This window comes from Neovison vison, chromosome 7, assembly GCF_020171115.1.
Source record: "Neovison vison isolate M4711 chromosome 7, ASM_NN_V1, whole genome shotgun sequence".
Lineage (NCBI taxonomy): Eukaryota > Metazoa > Chordata > Mammalia > Carnivora > Mustelidae > Neogale > Neogale vison.
In genome coordinates this window covers 138,310,007-138,328,323 of record NC_058097.1, presented here as the reverse complement: position 1 = coordinate 138,328,323, position 18,317 = coordinate 138,310,007, and positions in this window count along the sequence as shown.

Sequence of the window (18,317 nt, the reverse complement as noted above, 5' to 3'; positions counted from 1 at the left end):
GCCCCACGCTGGGTGTAGAGATTACTAAAAAAGATAAGTAAACTTAAATTTAATAAATAAAATTTTATTTATTTTAATTTTAATAAATTTAATAAATTTAATTTTAATAAATAAAATTTTTTTTAAATGCCACTCAGTAGTACTGAAAACATTTTGCAATTACTGTGCTTTGAAAACGAGTGATGAATACAAAGGCAGGGTCTATCCATATGTGTCTCCTCTCCTGTATGTAGTAACTCAAAAGTTATCTGCTCCTTCTTCCAAGGGGGAAACTGAGGTAAAGAAAGTGACTCAGGCAGCCTTGAGCAGCCTTGTCCAATAGAAATATAATGAGAGCCACATATTTATTTGACAGAAAGAGAGATCACAAGTAGGCAGAGAGGCAGGCAGAGGGAAGAGGAAGGAGGCTCCCTGCTGAGCAGAGAGCCCAATGTGAGGCTCAATTCCAGGACCCTGAGATCATGACCCGAGCTGATCCAGGTGCCCCCCGAGTGGCATTTTTATCCCCTATTCTTTTTTTAGGTGCAGAGGAATCTTGATTAAACATACAATTCAAGAATGGAATGCCTGGTAAGAATAAAACATAATCTTGTTCTATCCCTTATTTATTTAGTTATTCATTCATGTATTCATTCCATTTATAAATATTTATTGAGTGACACATTATGTACATGGTACAGGGCTATGAGAAATTCAGAGATGAACCAGATTAGTGTCCACTGCTGATTCTCTTTCAAAAGTGTATTAGTTTATTTCCTTGTTTTTTATGCTGTCATCACAGGCAGCCTGATATAATGAAAACTATGTCCCCTGGCCCAGGGGACATAAGACCCACAGTCTAGTCCTGGTTTTATGAGTTTTGTGAAATAAGCAGGTCTTTTCTAATGTAACTCGCTCACAAAATTAGAAAGGATAAAAATATCTACTTTGCCTATTGCAAAAATAAAATAATGGAAATGATAATCTACAAAATGCTATTTCTGACTTATTAGTCAGAATCAGACAGTGTATCAGAAGTCAGAAGATTTGGTTTCCCTTTTGGACCCTACTAACAAAATACACTGTAGCTTTCACCTCTCATGCCTTGGTGTCCTCGTCTCTAAAATTAAGAGGTTGGGGCACCTGGTTGGCTTAGTCAGAAGAGCATGGGACTCTTGACCTCAGAGTGATGAGTTTGAGCCCCACGCTGGGTGTAGAGATTACTAAAAAAGATAAGTAAACTTAAAAATAAAATGAAGTTAAGTGGTTAGGGTACATAGATTCCAAGATCTCTTCCAGCTGAAAATTCCAGGTTTTAGAAGTTTATGATTTTAAAGTAATCATTCTCTGAAGATCAGAGATTTCAGTTTACTAGAGTCATAATTATAACCATTTTCTAGCCATAGATCTTAAAAGATTTAAGTGTATGGAACACGGAAAGCTTCTCTGGGAATCATGCTTATCTGTTTGCAGAAGAATTTCTGCATTGGCTTATTTCACAGGGTGTTTTGCCCTCTGCATTTTAAAAAACCAAATACAAGAGTAAAAAAATGTAAAGAAATGAAAACAACTGTTTGGTGGGTAGCAAACCACTCTAAAACACAGTGTTGAAAACAACAATTTATTACTTCTCATGATTCTGTGGGTTGGTGGTTCTGCCGCTTCTCACTCACTGGCTGGGGCTCCTTATGCCGCTGCATTGAGCCGAGTGCTCAGCTGAGGCTGGAACATCGGAGATGGCCCCTCATCCTTCAGGGCTGTGGTCCAGGTGACCTCCCTGCATTTGGCAATCAAGCCTGAACTCCTTCCACGGCTGCTGAAACCCAGGCATGACAAGAGGCAAGCCCCAAGGTGCAAACATCCGTGCCAAGCTGGCTATTGTGCCTTTGGCCAAAGCAAGCTTCGTGGCCAAGTTCAGAGTCAATATGGGGGACCCTGAGGCATGTGTCGCTGGGGACAACCAGTGTCACAGTCTAGCGCCACAACTTCCATTCAACTGAGTTCTAGTCAGCGGAGAGCTCACCCCCTTGTCTCGTGCTCCTGCAAGTGTCATTCCATTCTTTTCTCCTGTGCTTTGTGCGTCCTTCCCTTTCTGCATATGGCACGCTCTACTTTAATAATCAGTTTCTATTTCGATCTTCCCTTCTCCGAATGGGACATTGAGTAAAGGAAGTGAAGGTGAGTAAAGGAAGAGAAGGTGTCTTAGTCCTCTCCGAATAGCAAACATCCATCACGGGTCTCCACATAGAAGGCATTTAGTTAATAACAGTGAAAGACAGAGACTTGAATTCTTTGAAACTCCAGCCAGGGCCAGAAGTAGAGCATCTCATTTCAGACTGCACTAGGGGAAGGATTCCTAACCTAGGCTCTTTATTTTCACTAACTTCTACCAGCAATTTGTCATTTCCTCCGGTTATAAATGCAAGCAGCGACCACAGCAATGTTACCAGTAGATGTGTGAGCTTACCGCTGATGGAAACCACAAACTTTTCATATCACAATACAGATGCCATGCAGATACTGTAAATACTACAATTATAAAATAACTTTAAGGGGTGCCTGGGTGGCTCGGTGGGTTAAAGCCTCTGCCTTCGCCTCAGGTCATGATCCCAGGGTCCTGGGATAGAGCCCCACATCGGGCTCTCTGCTCAGCAGGGAGCCTGCTTCCTCCTCTCTCTCTGCCTCTCTGCCTACTTGTGATCTCTGTCTGTCAAATAAATAAATAAAATCTTTAAAACAAAATAAAATAACTTTAAAATAGTTCAAACAATCCATTTTAAGGTAATCGGTTTTCTTTGTAGTCCTAGGTGTTCTATTTTATTCCATTGAGAAATATTCTTCTAGGGAGTACATGGGTTTTACCACACCATCCAGGCTGTCTTTTGGAAAGAAAAGGGAAAGAACACCTGATTAGAATGAGACATTTAATAGTCGTGGGAAGACCCTCCCTCCCCACCTCACTAGAGCCACATTAACATATCTTGTTTGAAAAGCAAGCTCTCAGGCTCTACCACAGACCTTGTAAATCAGGAAGTTCAGGGGTGGGGCCCAGTAATCTGTGTTTCTACAAGCCTTGTAGGTGATTCTGATGCAGGAGAGAATTTGAGAACCACTGAACCGGGATAAACAGGAGTGAATTGAAACTGAGCTATATACAGTGTAGCTGGAGACCATTTCACCAGTCAGTGAGTATAGATAAATACTGATGGATGTCTCCAATTTCCTCAGCACTGGGAAAAGTCCTATAGGAAGATGCTCTGTATCCTAATTTCAGTGATTCCAATGTATATCCGGTACGTATATGTATATCCATATACATATGTATAACCAGTGATATACATAGATAAAAAGACTTCAGGGGCGCCTGCCTTTAGCTCAGGTTGTGATCTCAGGGTCCTGGGATCGAGCCCCACATCAGGCATCCCTGCTTGGCAGGAAGCCTGCTTCTCCCTCTCTCTCTGCTTGTGTTCCCTCTTCGTGTCTCTTCCTGTCAAATAAATAAATAAAATCTTGGGGAAAAAATTTCTTAAAAAAAAAAAAAAAGACTTTAGTCTGAACCCTTAATATTAGCACACTTTACGATATGTATGTTACATGTTAATTTTAAAAATAACTATACATGGGCGCCTGGGTAGCTCAGTGGGTTAAGCCTCTGCCTTCGGCTCAGGTCATAATCTCAGGGTCCTGGGATCAAGGCCTGCATCGGGCTCTCTGCTCTGCAGGGAGCCTGCTTCTCCCTCTCTCTCTCTGCCTGCCTCTCTGCCTACTTGTGATCTCTCTCTCTAGCAAATAAATAAATAAAATCTTGTAAAAAAAATAAAAAATAACTATACATAAGCATGTAATACATAATCCCTGCCTTCGAGGAACTTTCCATTCAGGTTAAAAGTCTGCTTTTTTGGTCATTTCTTGAGGACCAGACAGTGTTCTGGATGGTTAGGGCTGCAACAGTGAATGAGCCAGGTGTGAAATCTGTCCTCATGAAGTACACATTCTAGTGGAGGAGTCAGAAAATAAACAGGTGATTATAAAACAGTGGTAATGTCCATCAGAACTATGACCAAATAACTGTGACATTTCACCAAGCCCAAGGCAAACTTTTTCATAGCTGAATCTTTCCAAAATAAGGAAGTATCCTACATTCCATGGTTGCCAGTTTTATTAGAAGGGTCTTAATGGTACATAAAATGATGGTGCATCTTCCATCGATGGCCTTTTAAGAGTTTGTGAAACTTGACATATTCTAAACATATTCGGGATATGGAGATCTGTAAGCATTCCAAGGGTCAAACAGGGCTTCAAGGGTACGGTGAGACCTGAGCCACGTGGAAGAAAGAGTTGGATGTTAAGAGGAGGAACAACAGAGCAAGTGGAGGTGGAGCTTCCAAAGGGAAGAAGAACCTGTAACTGAAAGGCACAGGCCTGGGTAGGACAGAGAAGGGGATGTTAGGAAGCAAGGGAGCTGAGTGGCTAATAAGTTGAAATCAGATTATAAAAAGCCCAGAAAATTAAGCAAATGATGCAGTTAAAAGTAAGGAGCAGGAGCGCCTGGGTGGCTCAGTTGTGAAGCGTCTCCCTTCGGCTCAGGACATGATCACAGGGTCCTGAGATTGAGCCCCGTGTTGGGCTTCCTGGTCAGCGGGGAGCCTGCTTCTCCCTCTCCCTCTCCCCTTGCTTGTGTTCCCTCTCTCACTGTCTCTCTCTGTCAAATAAATAAATAAAACCTTTAAAAAAAAAAAAAAGGAGTGATGAAAGATTTCTGAGCAGAAGAATGAAAGGTTAAGTCCAAAATTGGTATGTGAAATGGACTCAGCAACAGGGGAGATAGATCTATATCTATATCTATATCTATCTATCTATATGGTTTTTTTTTTTCCAATTTTTGGTCACCACTGCTTGAGCTTAAAGGAAGGAGATGCCCTGACTCAAGACTCAGAGTTGATGAGCTCCTGGCAGAGCCACAGCAAGTAGGAGAACCACACACACATGAGCATGTGGCAGAGGTGAATGAGCCAACGCCCCACCACTCCCCCAGACCTAGGGGGCGAGCACACCCCCTGGATATTATTGCTCTCGAGCTGCCAAACCTGAATGACTACTGTGTCCCCAGAGCCGGCCGCACCAGTGCTGGGCTGCTGACCGTCACCCCCTCACCCCTTGGGCCTCATGGAGAGCCCTAGCTGCTCAAAGACTTGTCTTCTTTTTGAAGAAGCCGCAAAGTCCTCCCAAAGTCGTCATTTAATCCTTGCTACATCCAGGTGAAGTATGCTCCCAAGCCCATTTTACAAGTAAGGAGACTAGGGCTCAAGGGTGAGGCAATTTGCCCAAGGTCACAGAGTTAGTCAGTAGCAGAGTTGGGATTCATACCCTCTTCTGTCTTCTCTCAAAGTCTGCTCTTTGAACCCATATTCTCTATGAGTCTTGCCCCTAACCCTACTGCAGATCCATGTTTCTGACCCCCAGATATAGAGTCTGTGCCCACCACATTACAGGCTTGTCCCTAACCCTCTGTCAGGAACATGCTTGCCTTTCTGTAAGACCGGAAATTTCCTTAATTCTTTGCTTTGCACTTCAGTTACTCTGCCACAAAGAGCGCCTACCCCGAATCCCTAAACACTTGACCTTCTCTCTCCTGTCTCTTCCCCCAATCATGGTCCTCATCTGAACTAGATAAATTCTGTACCCCCAGCCTTGTTGCCTGCCTGGTTTGAGCACCAGCCCTGTCTGAAAATTCCTGCTACTACGCTCCAAATCCCTGAAGTCCCATTTGCCAGCTAGGTCAGTAGGTGTCTAAGGCTTAGAAACTAGAGCTAGGCTCAGATTGAGGTACAGCTGGCCCATAGTTTGGGATGTGGAGAATCTGAGGAGAGAAACTAGGAAGGAAGGCAAGGAGCAGAACCAACATCCGGGCCCAAAACCATCAATCCAGAGGAAGCTGGCAGAGAGGGCGAACAAGCCAACAGGGAAGAAGGCTGTCACTAGAGCCAACAGTAAGGAGCAAGTGGGTGGAGAAGAAAAGATAGAGGTGCAGGCAGCACCGACTTCCCAAGCACCTGAATATGGGGCAGGACTTCTTACAGGGTCTATGAGTAGGGAGAGGATGGGCGAGGTCAGGACGCTGATTCACACCTGGCACCAACCTCCCCCTGGCTCTCTCTAAGCCCTCGGGCACTACCAGGATTGCTAGGTACCCCGAACACCACCCAGTCCAACCCCAGCCTCTGCCCTCACTGCACCCACATTCATTCATTTACTTAATTAAAAAACATTCGAGCCCCCACTAGGATATGAGCTCCTTGGAGGCAGAAGTGCTATCTATCTTTTTCATCATTTTAAGATCTAAAATCCAGAACAATTTTTGTCACATAGTAAGCACTAGATATATATGAGTTGAATGAATGAATAACTGATAAATGATAAAAAAAAAAATGTTTAGTGTCCTAGAGCATCTTCCAAGTTGCAGCAGTAACCTCAGATAGAGTGCCAGACACATGCTGTCTGCTTGTATTTTCCAACAACAAAACGGGCTTTCACTGTCCGCATGTCAAGTTTGTAATCAGACATACCTTATGCTAAGATCATTTAAAACTTTCTAAGGCAAGAAAGAGCGTGTAGACTTAAGGTAAAAATACAGCTAAGTCAGGTTGTAGAACATTAACTAATTCATGTTTTCCTTTTATTAAATTTCCAAACTAGTTTTTGGTCACTACTCTCACTATTACTAAGCATTTGCCACTGGTTTCAAAAGAATTTGCAACAAAGAACGCCTGAAGATTGCCAAAAATTACACAGTCACCATTGGAGGTTAAAAAAAAAAAAAATGGCGTTTGATCACACAATTTCTAGACCCAAAAGGAAAATATTGATGCAAAGCTTTGAAATTTCTTAGGGCACTGGATCAAATAGCACTCAAAGTTTTCAAGATGCATGTAAACTCTCCATGCTGACTGCAGGATACTGTGGTTAGTCCTGCCGAGCTCCGTCTGCCGTCCACATGCTCAGAGTAAACAAAAAACAGTTCTGGGACTTGCACAGAAACCGTGGCAAACCCTGAGGGGGACTCGAACTTTGAATTAAAGGAAACCGCAAGTCACCACACCACTGACCAGGAACATGTTTACATTCCGTCTGACTGGGGGCGGGGCAGGAGGAGTTTGGTGACTGACAGAGCTGCTGCGGGAGGTGGTTAAAGTTGCCACACAGTGTCCAGGGGAAGAGCGCCAGGAATATGCATCAGGGGACCCAGCTACACGCAGTCAGAGGGTCAGAAACCCCATGACAATCTTGGGCTTGGGTTGGGTAGGGACTGCCATTGGCTGGGTATGTGGGCAGAGGGAAGGAACACGTAAACAAGTAACAGATGTCACTTAAAATGATATAGGGCCGGCAGAAGATTGCCTAAAGTTTGGTGTATGATCATCGAAAGCATCAGTCTGAGCACAGGGAATGGTTTACAAAATGCTGTTAAAGATTTTTCACTAAAAGTCGCAGTGGCTGGGGTAGAATGGGTTTCACTGAGTAACAAAGAGAGAAACACTGCATGGGTCAGTGAGAACGGACCGTGACACTTTTCAGTTTCTAATTCTTACTAGATTCTGCCACTCTAAGAAAGACGAAGCAGTTGAAGCCATAGCATGTTTCCCCTTCCCCTGCGCGGTGTAATTAAATGGGAGTGAATGAGCCAATATGAAGTCAGCTCCTTGCTTAAAGCTGGCCCAGCTCAAAGGGGCAGGTGGGGAGGGAGTGGGGAACCCTAGGAGAAGTCAAAGCCATGACCACACGCCAGAGTTTCTGTGGTCTATGTAACATCCATTCCGTGCAGACAACCCCCCCACTCTTTCTGCTTGCCCTAGAGCCTCAGCAGAGCAGAGAAAGGGTTTGGGACAGGTCAAATCATGAGCTCTACCAGCTGCTACATCTATCTCTAGAACGATGCCGGGACCATTAGGAATACGGCCCTGGGCTTAAGAGTCAGAAAATGAAATTTGCATAAATGAGTGCCACTTTCTCCTTTCTTCACTGTGTCTCTTTTGTAGCTTATTTACTTTCTGAAGGGCTTATGCTGGGTGTGAAACTTCCAACCACCATGAGGGTGAGTTATAGAGCAAAGGAAACATTCTAGTTCCTAGAAGCTGTTTTACAACATGGAGCAATGCTTTGTGTTTCCAGGCAACTGGACTATCTGTAGCCAAATCCCAACTAGGAGATGGTGGGTGAGGAGGGACTGGAAAGAGCTGGGATGGGTGATCACTAGTCAAGCTGGCCGGGGTTTGGAGCAGGACTCAGCCTAAGCCAGAAACTCAAGTGCTAGGCAAGGAAGCAGAGGCAGATGTCCAACTATATGGATTATGGCAACACAAGAAGATTAAGGAAGAGATGCTTGAGATATCCCAGAAAGCAGGAAGGCTCAGAGCCAGAGAAGTAAGCTGGGATCCGGGCTGTCGTTTCCCATGAGCGCAGCCTTTGAGAAGCTTCTTAACTTCTCTAAGATGCAGGTTCCTCAGGTGTAAGACAGGAACATTACAAGGATGTTGTGAGAATTAAATTTTATAAAGTATAGAGGCCCCAAATATATAGGCTTTTAGTCTGTTCTTGAAAGCAAAGAAAAGATCTTAGCAGCACAGCAAGGACCACAAAGAGAGAGTGTGCTCGATAAATGCTTGCTAACAAATGGGGGGAAATTTGCATTCCAGATATTATGTCCAGGTGAGACTGAGGTTGCTAGTCTACACCATCTCATTCTGCGACTCCAAGTGAAGCCCATGAACCACTGACATGACCTGGGAACTTCTCAGAAATGTAGGCTCTCTGACCCCACCCAGACCCAAATACCAGATTTCCACTTTGGCCTGGTTCCCAGGTGAGTTGTCTGCGCGTTAAACTTTAAGAAGTACTGCTCAGTCCACATTGACTGGAGGAATGAGGAAGTCTGAGTCTTCCAGCCGATGGCTTCTCCAGGCTCCAGTTGGGAGGGGCCCGGGAGGGCAGGACCCCACAGCAAGTATTCAAAGCGATTCTTTAAACTGTAACCACCTTCTCTCAGGGTTTGAGCAGAGGGCCAGGCTGTTCTGCTTCAGAGGAGCAGGGACCCCAGGCTGGCTGGGCAGGGATAGGGTACAGATTCCATCGATGTATGAGCAAAGGTTGACTTTCAGAGCCTCTGCCTAGACTCGAAGGCAAGAAGTCAAGGAGGCAAGAAGCCAAGCCCAGGGGACTCAGGTAAGTGAGACGTTAAAATGGGTGATGCTGGTCTACAGAATAAGAGTCTAAAGAATAAGAGTCTGGAAGAAAAAGCAAACTATTCGACCCGTACTTATGGTGCCACTTATAGCTGAGGGAGATTCAGAAATACAACGCACTTGCTTCTTGGGAAGGCAGATAAGACACTTGCTGGAAAGTTCCTCTGACCTGTCAACACAGAGATATCAGTCACTGTGGGAAAGTGGAAATTTCAGGGACTGTTTTGGAAAGTTCTGTGAAACAGTGGACAGGAAATCCCAGAACTTTTTGCCCACACCACAGTCTTGTGTGTTTTCAGTAAGGAATGGGCCACTCCTCAAGAGACAATACGCCCACACCTCTAGTAACCTGGATAGCCTCCTCTCGAGGGGAGCAGCCCAGAATCTTCCTATCCGAGGATGTCAGAGCTAGAGGGGACTTGGTAGTTTTCAATCACTTTTTAATCCATGGAACCCCATTTGCTAACACCGTTGGATCCCCAACATTAAAACGGATATGAATGAAGCTACTCTTACTGAAGCAGAAACTGGAGCCCAGAGCGACTCCCCCCACCTCATATCTCAAGACCCTCTGAAGCTTCTGGGTGGAACCCCCTTGGTTCCACAGGCGGTTTGAGAAGCACCAGTCCTCCTGTTACACACACGACGAGAAGGAGGCCCATGCTGACAAGATCTCCCTTGACCTGGCACTGGCTCACCTCACCATCCACAGGACTCCCTACGGTTTAGCCATTGTGGACTTTTTTCCGTTCTCAGATCATGCCATGCTCTCTCTTCTGGGCCCCTCTATATACTCTTCTCTGCTTGAAACACTCTCTTCTCCTCCACATGCCTCCTTGTCTTCCAACTCCCCTCCTGCTTGCCCCACCCCTCAGTAACCTGCAGATCCCAGCAAAAGCCTGTTTGCTCTTCTCACTGCGCCCAGCACGGTGCCAGATCGGTAGTCAGTACTAGAGAAGTCAGTACTTCTCTTTGTCTAAGAAGTGAATGAGCACACGTGTAGGAGCCTTGCCCCACAGCTGCTTCTCCAGCTCCAAGAGGCAGGAATGCTGACAGACCCTCCATCCCAACACAGGGTGGCTGAGAGCAAATCCTCATCCATTCCTACTTGGGGAGTTCTGACTGGTGTACAACAGGGTGAGGCTGAAGAGCCAAGGAATGGGAAAAATGTGAAGGAAGTGCAAAGTGAGACACAGTTAGAAAATACTAGTAGGTCCACGGGATAGTGGCCTTCAAAGTGGCCATTATTTCTGCCAAGTTAATGGCAGAAATCTGTTTCTTATGATGACAGTTTTCAGATACCATCCTGACCTGCCACCTTGGAGGTTTAGGAAAAAATAAGAATAATAAAACATCTTAAATCAGACTACCTTCTAACACTTGGACCTGTATTTGACACTACTAGTAGAGAATCTTCTAAAAGTTCCATAGACAAACCATAAGAAACTCTTAATCTCAGGAAACAAGTTGAGGGCTGCTGGAAGGGTTGGGGGTGGTAGGGATAGGGTGGCTGGGTGACGGACATTGGGGAGGTTATGTGCTGTGCTGAGTGCTGTGAGTTGTATAAGACTGACGAATCGCAGACCCATACCCCTGAAACAAATAATACATTACATGTTAATAAAAAAGAAGAAATTATTCACAACTTCGCTGATGACAAACTACAGCCATAAAACATGCTACCTGGTGTATCTCGGGTGTTTCTGTTGTAGATGCATGAATCTCTCCTGCAACACCCATTTGATGATTTTTTTTAAAAGCCAAATAAATATGAGGTAATGATGCACTAAAATTTTTCTGAGTGTGCAAGCAGCTACAAATGCTAAGTCAACATATTCCAAAATTGGCTCTTCCTATTAGTATGTGAGCAGTAAACTGTTAAGAAGAACTAATTATCTATCTATTTATTTATTAAAAATTTATTTATTTGACAGAGAGAGAGAGCACAAGCAGGGGAGCAGTAGGCAGAGGGAGGGAGAAACAGACTCCCCACTGAGCAGGAAGCCTGATGCAGGGCGTGATCCCAAGACCCTGAAGCATGGCCTGAGCTGAAGGCAGATGCTTAACTGACTGAGCCACCCAGGCACCCCTAATTATCTCTTCAGATAGTATTAACCCAAACATTATTTTTACAAGTTTTATAGAATGAGTCAACAGGGTAACTCAACTCCCTGCTTAAGCATCATTTTATTTAAAATGACACTTCCTGGTAAACAGGTTTTAATTAAAAAGGAAAATTACATTTGCATCCCTCGAAGATACAGGAGAAACTACAGACTATTTCATTATCTACACTCTCTATCTCTACTTATCTTTGGCACCAGTTACAAAGGAAAACTACCTGGAAGGATAATTTCTCCCACAATAATTCCTTCCAGTTAGACAGGACTTAGTAACTGATAAAGTATATTCCCATACAAGATTTCATTTGTTCCTGTCAACAGCCCTGTATGGCAGATATGACAAGAACTAGCGTTAACTTCAGTTTAGAAATGAGGATGCCATGGAAGCCATGGGAGCTTTGAGACTTGCTCATGGTCACCGAACTAGGAGGGGTTTGGCCAGGCTTTGAATCCAAGGTTTGTGATCACGGGTCTATCTCAGAGCTATCATCAGCAGGTAAACTGTGATTAAGTCTGTCTGATGTCTTAGATCATATCGTAGAGACCCCTTGAAGGTCTTCTTGTTGCTGTGGTTCTCAAACTACACTTCTTAGAGCCCCACAAATCCATAGTGATGCTTAGGAAGCCACCATAGGGAGAATGAGAAGACAGGATCCTGGGTTCATAGCCCAGTCAAGGAGCTTTGTTGTGCCCCTGGGTGGCTCGGTCGGTTAAGTCTCTGCTTTTGGCTCAGGTCATGATCCAGGAGTTCTGGGATCGAGCCCCATGTAGGGCTCTCTGCTCAGCGGAGACTCTGTTTCTCCCTCTCCTTCTGCCCATTCCCCTTCTCCTTCTCTCTCTCTCTCTCACACACACACACACACTCTCTCTCTCAAATAGATAAATAACATCTTCTCTAAAAAAGGAGCTCTGTTTTCCTGTCTCATATACTTATGTTCCAAGTAAAATTTCTTTGGAAGAAAGTATTCCTCTGTTTAAAATTTTTTTTGAAACTCCAGTATACTACTCCAAACTTCTCATTTTATATATTGGAAAAGACCCATAAAGATGACATAATTTTGGCATCTGGGTGGTTCAATGGGTTGAGCTGCTGCCTTCAGCTCGGGTCATTATCTCAGGGTCCTGGGATCGAGTCCTACATCGGGCTCTCTGCTCTGCAGGGAGCCTGCTTCCTCCTCTCCCTCTCTCTTCCTGCCTGTCTGCCTACTTGTGAGCTCTGTCTATCAAATAAATAAATAAAATATAAAAAAAAAAAAGATGACATAATTTGTCCAGCTACATGCCCAACTAAGATCAGACAGCATATGGTTGTCTCCAGCTGAAGCTCCCCAAGCTGAGTGTGTATCAGGATCACCTAGAGGGCTTGTCACAGATTTCTGGATCCCGCCTCCAGAGGTTCTGATTCAATAGAGTTGAGTTGGGGCCTGGGAATTTGCACTCCTAACAGATTTCCAGATCGTGCTAATACAGCTGAACCACCTATCTACAGGATACAAAACAACTGAAGAGTCTACTGAATTGACCAGTTAATTGTGCATTTCCTCAATATTATTTCACTCTGGAAAAAAAGCGGTGAAGGGAAATTTCTCCTCCAGAATTTATAAACCCGTGGCTTTAACCATGCTGCTACACATTCATGAACACCTAGTGTTGCTATTCTATCACATCAAGATCCCAAAACCTCTGTGTAGAAGATGACGTTGATGTACCAGCTCATACTCCCTCATCCAATCTCTGAGCCCACTGGCTCCTACAGTAGGCAGTTTCCATGCGCCCAACCAGCTTTCTATCTCAATGGGTTGCATCTCTTTAGTATCTCTGTCTGAGGACTTTTCTTTAGCCAACAGGAGCTTGTTCAGCTCATATGTGTGTGTGTGTGTGTGTGTGTGTGTGTAATTAATGCCCATTTTCAAGTCATCCTTCAAACAATGAGGACATGAATCTGCAGATATATATACTCCAGCTCAAGCTATCTGTTGGTGGGATAATTTTGGAGCTTGCTCAAGTGTCTCCTCAAACGGTCCCTAGTGAGACTATGCCCCAGTTTTACATAGCAGGAACTCACTCATTCATCACCCTTTCCTGGCATTTCTCCCTTTCCCATCCACTTCCACCACTTCCTCATTTGCGCTTCCTGAGATCACTTCCTATATAAACTACCTGCAACCCACGTTCTTGTCTTAAGTCTGCTTTTGGGGAAACACACACCAAGACATTCTATCTCAAACCAAGACACCTCTCTCACCAAATTCACAGAAGTATCTCCTCCTAGCTGACCCACACCTGTTCCTGATCACCTTACAGATCTAGGCCCTGGGGTTTTGTCCACAGGTCTTTCAATAACACCAATGACACAAAGTTACGTTGTACTAGATAGGTGTTAATAAGCAAATGATATACTGACTCTTGCTGTCTTAGCAGGAACAGATATACACGGTTGAATGTGTGGACACTCACCCTTCATTAACTGTATACTGAAGTAGTTACTCTTCAGAAAGAGGCCCAAGTTCATCAGTCAGATCTGTGAAGGATGCCAGCTTTTTAAAAAAGTGGCATTATGCATATTTTTCAGGGCATTACTATAAATGTAAATATTTCAAAAACAGTTCATTCTGAAATGGAGGTTAATTTCCTTTTCTACGGTTAAAGCAAAATTAACCTTCACCAAATATTTACATTTGAGGCGTGGAATTGCAGCAGTGATGGCATTGACCTTTGTCAAACTGTAGTGGAACTCTCAATGAAAAGAAAAGGACTATGTGAGAAACAATTAAGTTGTTCTTAAATTAAGTAAAAAAAAGAAAAAAGACAGATCCTTGGTTAAATAAACAGTGAAATGAATCAAACTCCATCCTAAATAATAGAGCTATTACCTGCATTTCATTCCACTTATTGGTGATGGCTTAATTTTTTTATTTAAAAAATAGTCCTATTGTGGGATAATTGACATATATAAAGTGTACAACTTAGGGGAAACCTGGGTGGCTCAATCTGTTAAGTCTGCCTTTGGTTCAGGTCATGATCTCTGGGTCCTGGGATCAAGCCCCACGTCCAGCTCCCTGCTCAGCGGGGAGCCTGCTTTTCCCTCTCCCTCTGCCTCTCTCCCTGTTTATGTGGTCTCTAAATAAATAAATAAAATATTTAAAAAAATAAAGTGTACAACTTAATAAATTTTGACATATATATGCACCCATGAAACCATCATGCTGACTTACTTTTGAAAGCAATATTATTGAGTTTTAAGTATATTATTTTGAAATCCAAATTCCCATTGGATATTCCCATTGAATAACCCATTAATTATCATATTGATCCAGTGATTCATTGTGGGCTAAAAGTTCTTTACATTACTCCTTATTTGAATTGGCTACTGTATGCTGAAAATAACAGATTGGCAGAATTCCCTAGAACTTAGAAATAACTGACAAATAATAATAAAAGCTACCACTTAATGAATATCTATCATTGCCAAGGGCCATTTTGTAGCTCTTTAGATATACCATTTGTAACACGTACAACAATCCCACGAGGTAAGTGTTATCAATTCTATTTTACTATTGAGCAACTGAGACTTCGAGATGTCTTAGAACATGATGGAGCTGGGTACTAGATTTGCTCCACTAGGTAATATTCCCAAACTGTTCATTTGTTTTTTATTTATTCAACAAATACACACCAGACCCTAAGTTAGATGCTGAAGATACAACAGTAGAGGTGATTGGTATGGTTCCCAACATCATAGTTATAGCCAGTGATGAAGAAATTTACTATTTCATTGAAATATTACACAAATAATCAATTACAATTCTTATGAATGCCTATGGAGAGAAGTAGGAGGTTCTGTAAGAGCATGAACTGGGGTCCTGATCTAGTTTGGGGGCAGGCAGTTAGAGGAGGCAATCATAAGGAAGTAATGTTTAAGCTAAGACTCAAGAAATGAGTGGATCTATGTTTTTTTAAGCAGGGGAAGTGACATGATCTGATTTGCAGGAGTACTTATGGAAAAGCCACTCACACAGTAGTGGGAAGTGAAGGAGGGAAAAATGTCTTCCTTGAGGCAACTGCGAGCTCAATCCTCAGGCAGGGTTGGAACCAGAACCTACTTGCCTGTGTAGCACAAGAACACTTCATCATATCTAAATATTTTCCAAAGTGGCTCAGGGTTACTTAATGCTCTCGGGTATTTAGGTTAGTAAAAGCAAACTTCCAGGAAAAATAAAAAAAATCACCTTTAAACCATCTTTTATTAACAAAACAGGAAACAACATGTGTTGGGGAGGATGTGGAGAAAGGGCAACCCTCTTATACTGTTGGTGGGAATGCAAGTTGGTGCAGCCTCTTTGGAGAACAGTGTGGAGATTCCTCAAGAAATTAAAAATAGAGCTTCCCTATGACCCTGCAATTGCACTCCTGGGTATTTACCCCAAAGACACAGATATCGTGAAATGAAGGGCCATCTGTACCCCAATGTTTATAGCAGCAATGGCCACGGTCGCCAAACTATGGAAAGAACCAAGATGCCCTTCAACGGATAAATGGATAAGGAAGATGTGGTCCATATACACTATGGAGTATTATGTCTCCATCAGAAAGGATGAATACCCAACTTTTACAGCAACATGGACGGGACTGGAAGAGATTATGCTGAGTGAAATAAGTCAAGCAGAGAGACTCAATTATCATATGGTTTTACTTATTTGTGGAGCATAACAAATAGCATGGAGGACAAGGGGTGTTAGAGAGGAGTAGGGAATTTGGGTAAATTGGAAGGGGAGGTGAACCATGAGAGACTATGAACTCTGAAAAACAATCTGAGGGGTTTGAAGTGGCAGGGTGGGGTGGGAGGTTGGGGTACCAGGTGGTGGGTATTATAGAGGGCACGGCTTGCATGGAGCACTGGGTGTGGTGAAAAAATAATGAATAATGTTTTTCTGAAAATAAATAAATTGAAAAAAAAATAAATTAAAAAAAAACATCTTTTAAAAAGCTCACCCAGGGGCGCCTATGTGGCTCAGTGGGTTAAAGCCTCTGCCTTTAGCTCAGGTCATGATCTCAGAGTCCTGGGATCAAGCCCCGCATTGGGCTCTCTGCTCAGCAGGGAACCTGCTTCCTCCTCTCTCTCTCTCTCTCTCTTTCTCTCTCTCTCTGCCTGCCTCTATACCTATTTGTGATCTCTGTCAAATAAATAAATAAAATCTTTTAAAAATTTTTAAAAATTAAAAGTTCACCCATATAAGCTTTCAATGAACATGAACTCCCAATCAAAACCCCACGGACATGAAACAAGCTTCCATGAGCGGGCACTGGCAGAAACAATGAAGTGTACCGAAGTCAGAATTGCAGAGACGGCAGGTAGGGTTAGAACTATCAGATTCAGAATATAAAATAAGTTCCTTTGATATATTTAAAGAAATAAGAACATTGGGTACCTGGGTGGCTCAGTCGTTAAGCATCTGCCTTCGGCTCAGGTCATGATCTCAGGGTTCTGGGATCGAGTCCTGCATTGGGCTCCCTGATTGCCGAGAAGCCTGCTTCTCCCTCTCCCACTCCCCAAGCTTGTGTTCCCTCTCTCTCGCTGTCTCTCCCTCTCTCTGTCAGATAAATAAATAAAATCTTTAACAACAACAACAAAAAAGAAATGAGAACATCAAAAGTATAATTAAGAAGCAAGATATTTTACATATGATTTCATTCATATCTGGAATTTGAGAAACAAAACAGAGGATCATCAGGGAAGGGATGGAAAAATAAAGTCTGATGAAATCAGAGAGGGAGACAAACCCTAAGAGACTCTTAACCCTAGGATACAAACAGGGTTGCTGGAGGGGAAGGAGTGGGGGGGGATGGGATAATTAGGTGACGGGCATTAAGGACAGCACATGACGGAATGAGCACTGGGCATTATTTACAACTAATGAATCACTAAATTCTACCTCTGAAAACAAAACAAAACAAAAAAGGTATTTACGAACTGACTAATCAAATAGATTTAAAAAAAGAACAGAGAACTACTAGAAATTATATAGATAGATAGACAGCATTAATCCTTTCTCTCTTAAATATGTTGTGCCTATTTTCTTCCAGGTTTGTTGCTTCTGTTTAACTTAATTTGTGGTGATCCTTGTCACTCACATCTATATTCTTTGTTGTTTCAAGGTCAAATCTGTCCATCATTTGCCTTTATGGCTTTTGCAGTTTGCCTCCTGCTTCCTACTCCAAACTTACTTTAAGAGCCCTTATTTTTTAATGTTTATTAATTTATTTTAATTTGGATTTTATATTAACACATATAATTTTAATATTATTTTTAACAGATTACATTTGGAAATTCTGATGCTTTCTTAAATAGATTTTTCTCTCACTAATGTGAAATACCACTTTTAACATAAATCAATTTCTTGTTCAAGTCAGTGAGAATTTAGTTCTCTTACGACTTTTTTTTTAAGATTTTATTTATTTATTTGACAGACAAGAGATCACAAGTAGGCAGAGAGAGAAGGGGAAGCAGGCTCCCCACTGACCAGAAAGCCGGATGCGGGCTTGATCCCAGGACCCGGAGATCATGACCTGAGCCGAAGGCAGAGGCCAAACCCACTGAGCCACCCAGGCGCTCTCTCTTACGACTTCTGACCTTACTTATTCTCCCCCCATCCTTCCAACTTCGGGTTAAATCATCAGTCCCTTTTTGTATAATAAAAAAGCATGCAAATATTATACTGATGAGGCAGGTGATTACTATGATTATGTTTCCTTTCTTGAACAACTTTTTGTTTTTCTAGGAATTAACAATCTTTTTGTTATTTTCAGTTGCAAAGTTTCCTAGGAATCTACTCAAATGCTTGATTGGACTTGTCAAACACCTATTGTTATGATTTTCCAGACACTAAAATATATCAAATAATCTCTCTGTTCCTTCCCCCCCCCCCTCCCCGCAATCTCTCCCTCAGAAATCTCAAGTTCTCCTGCTCTATCTGGG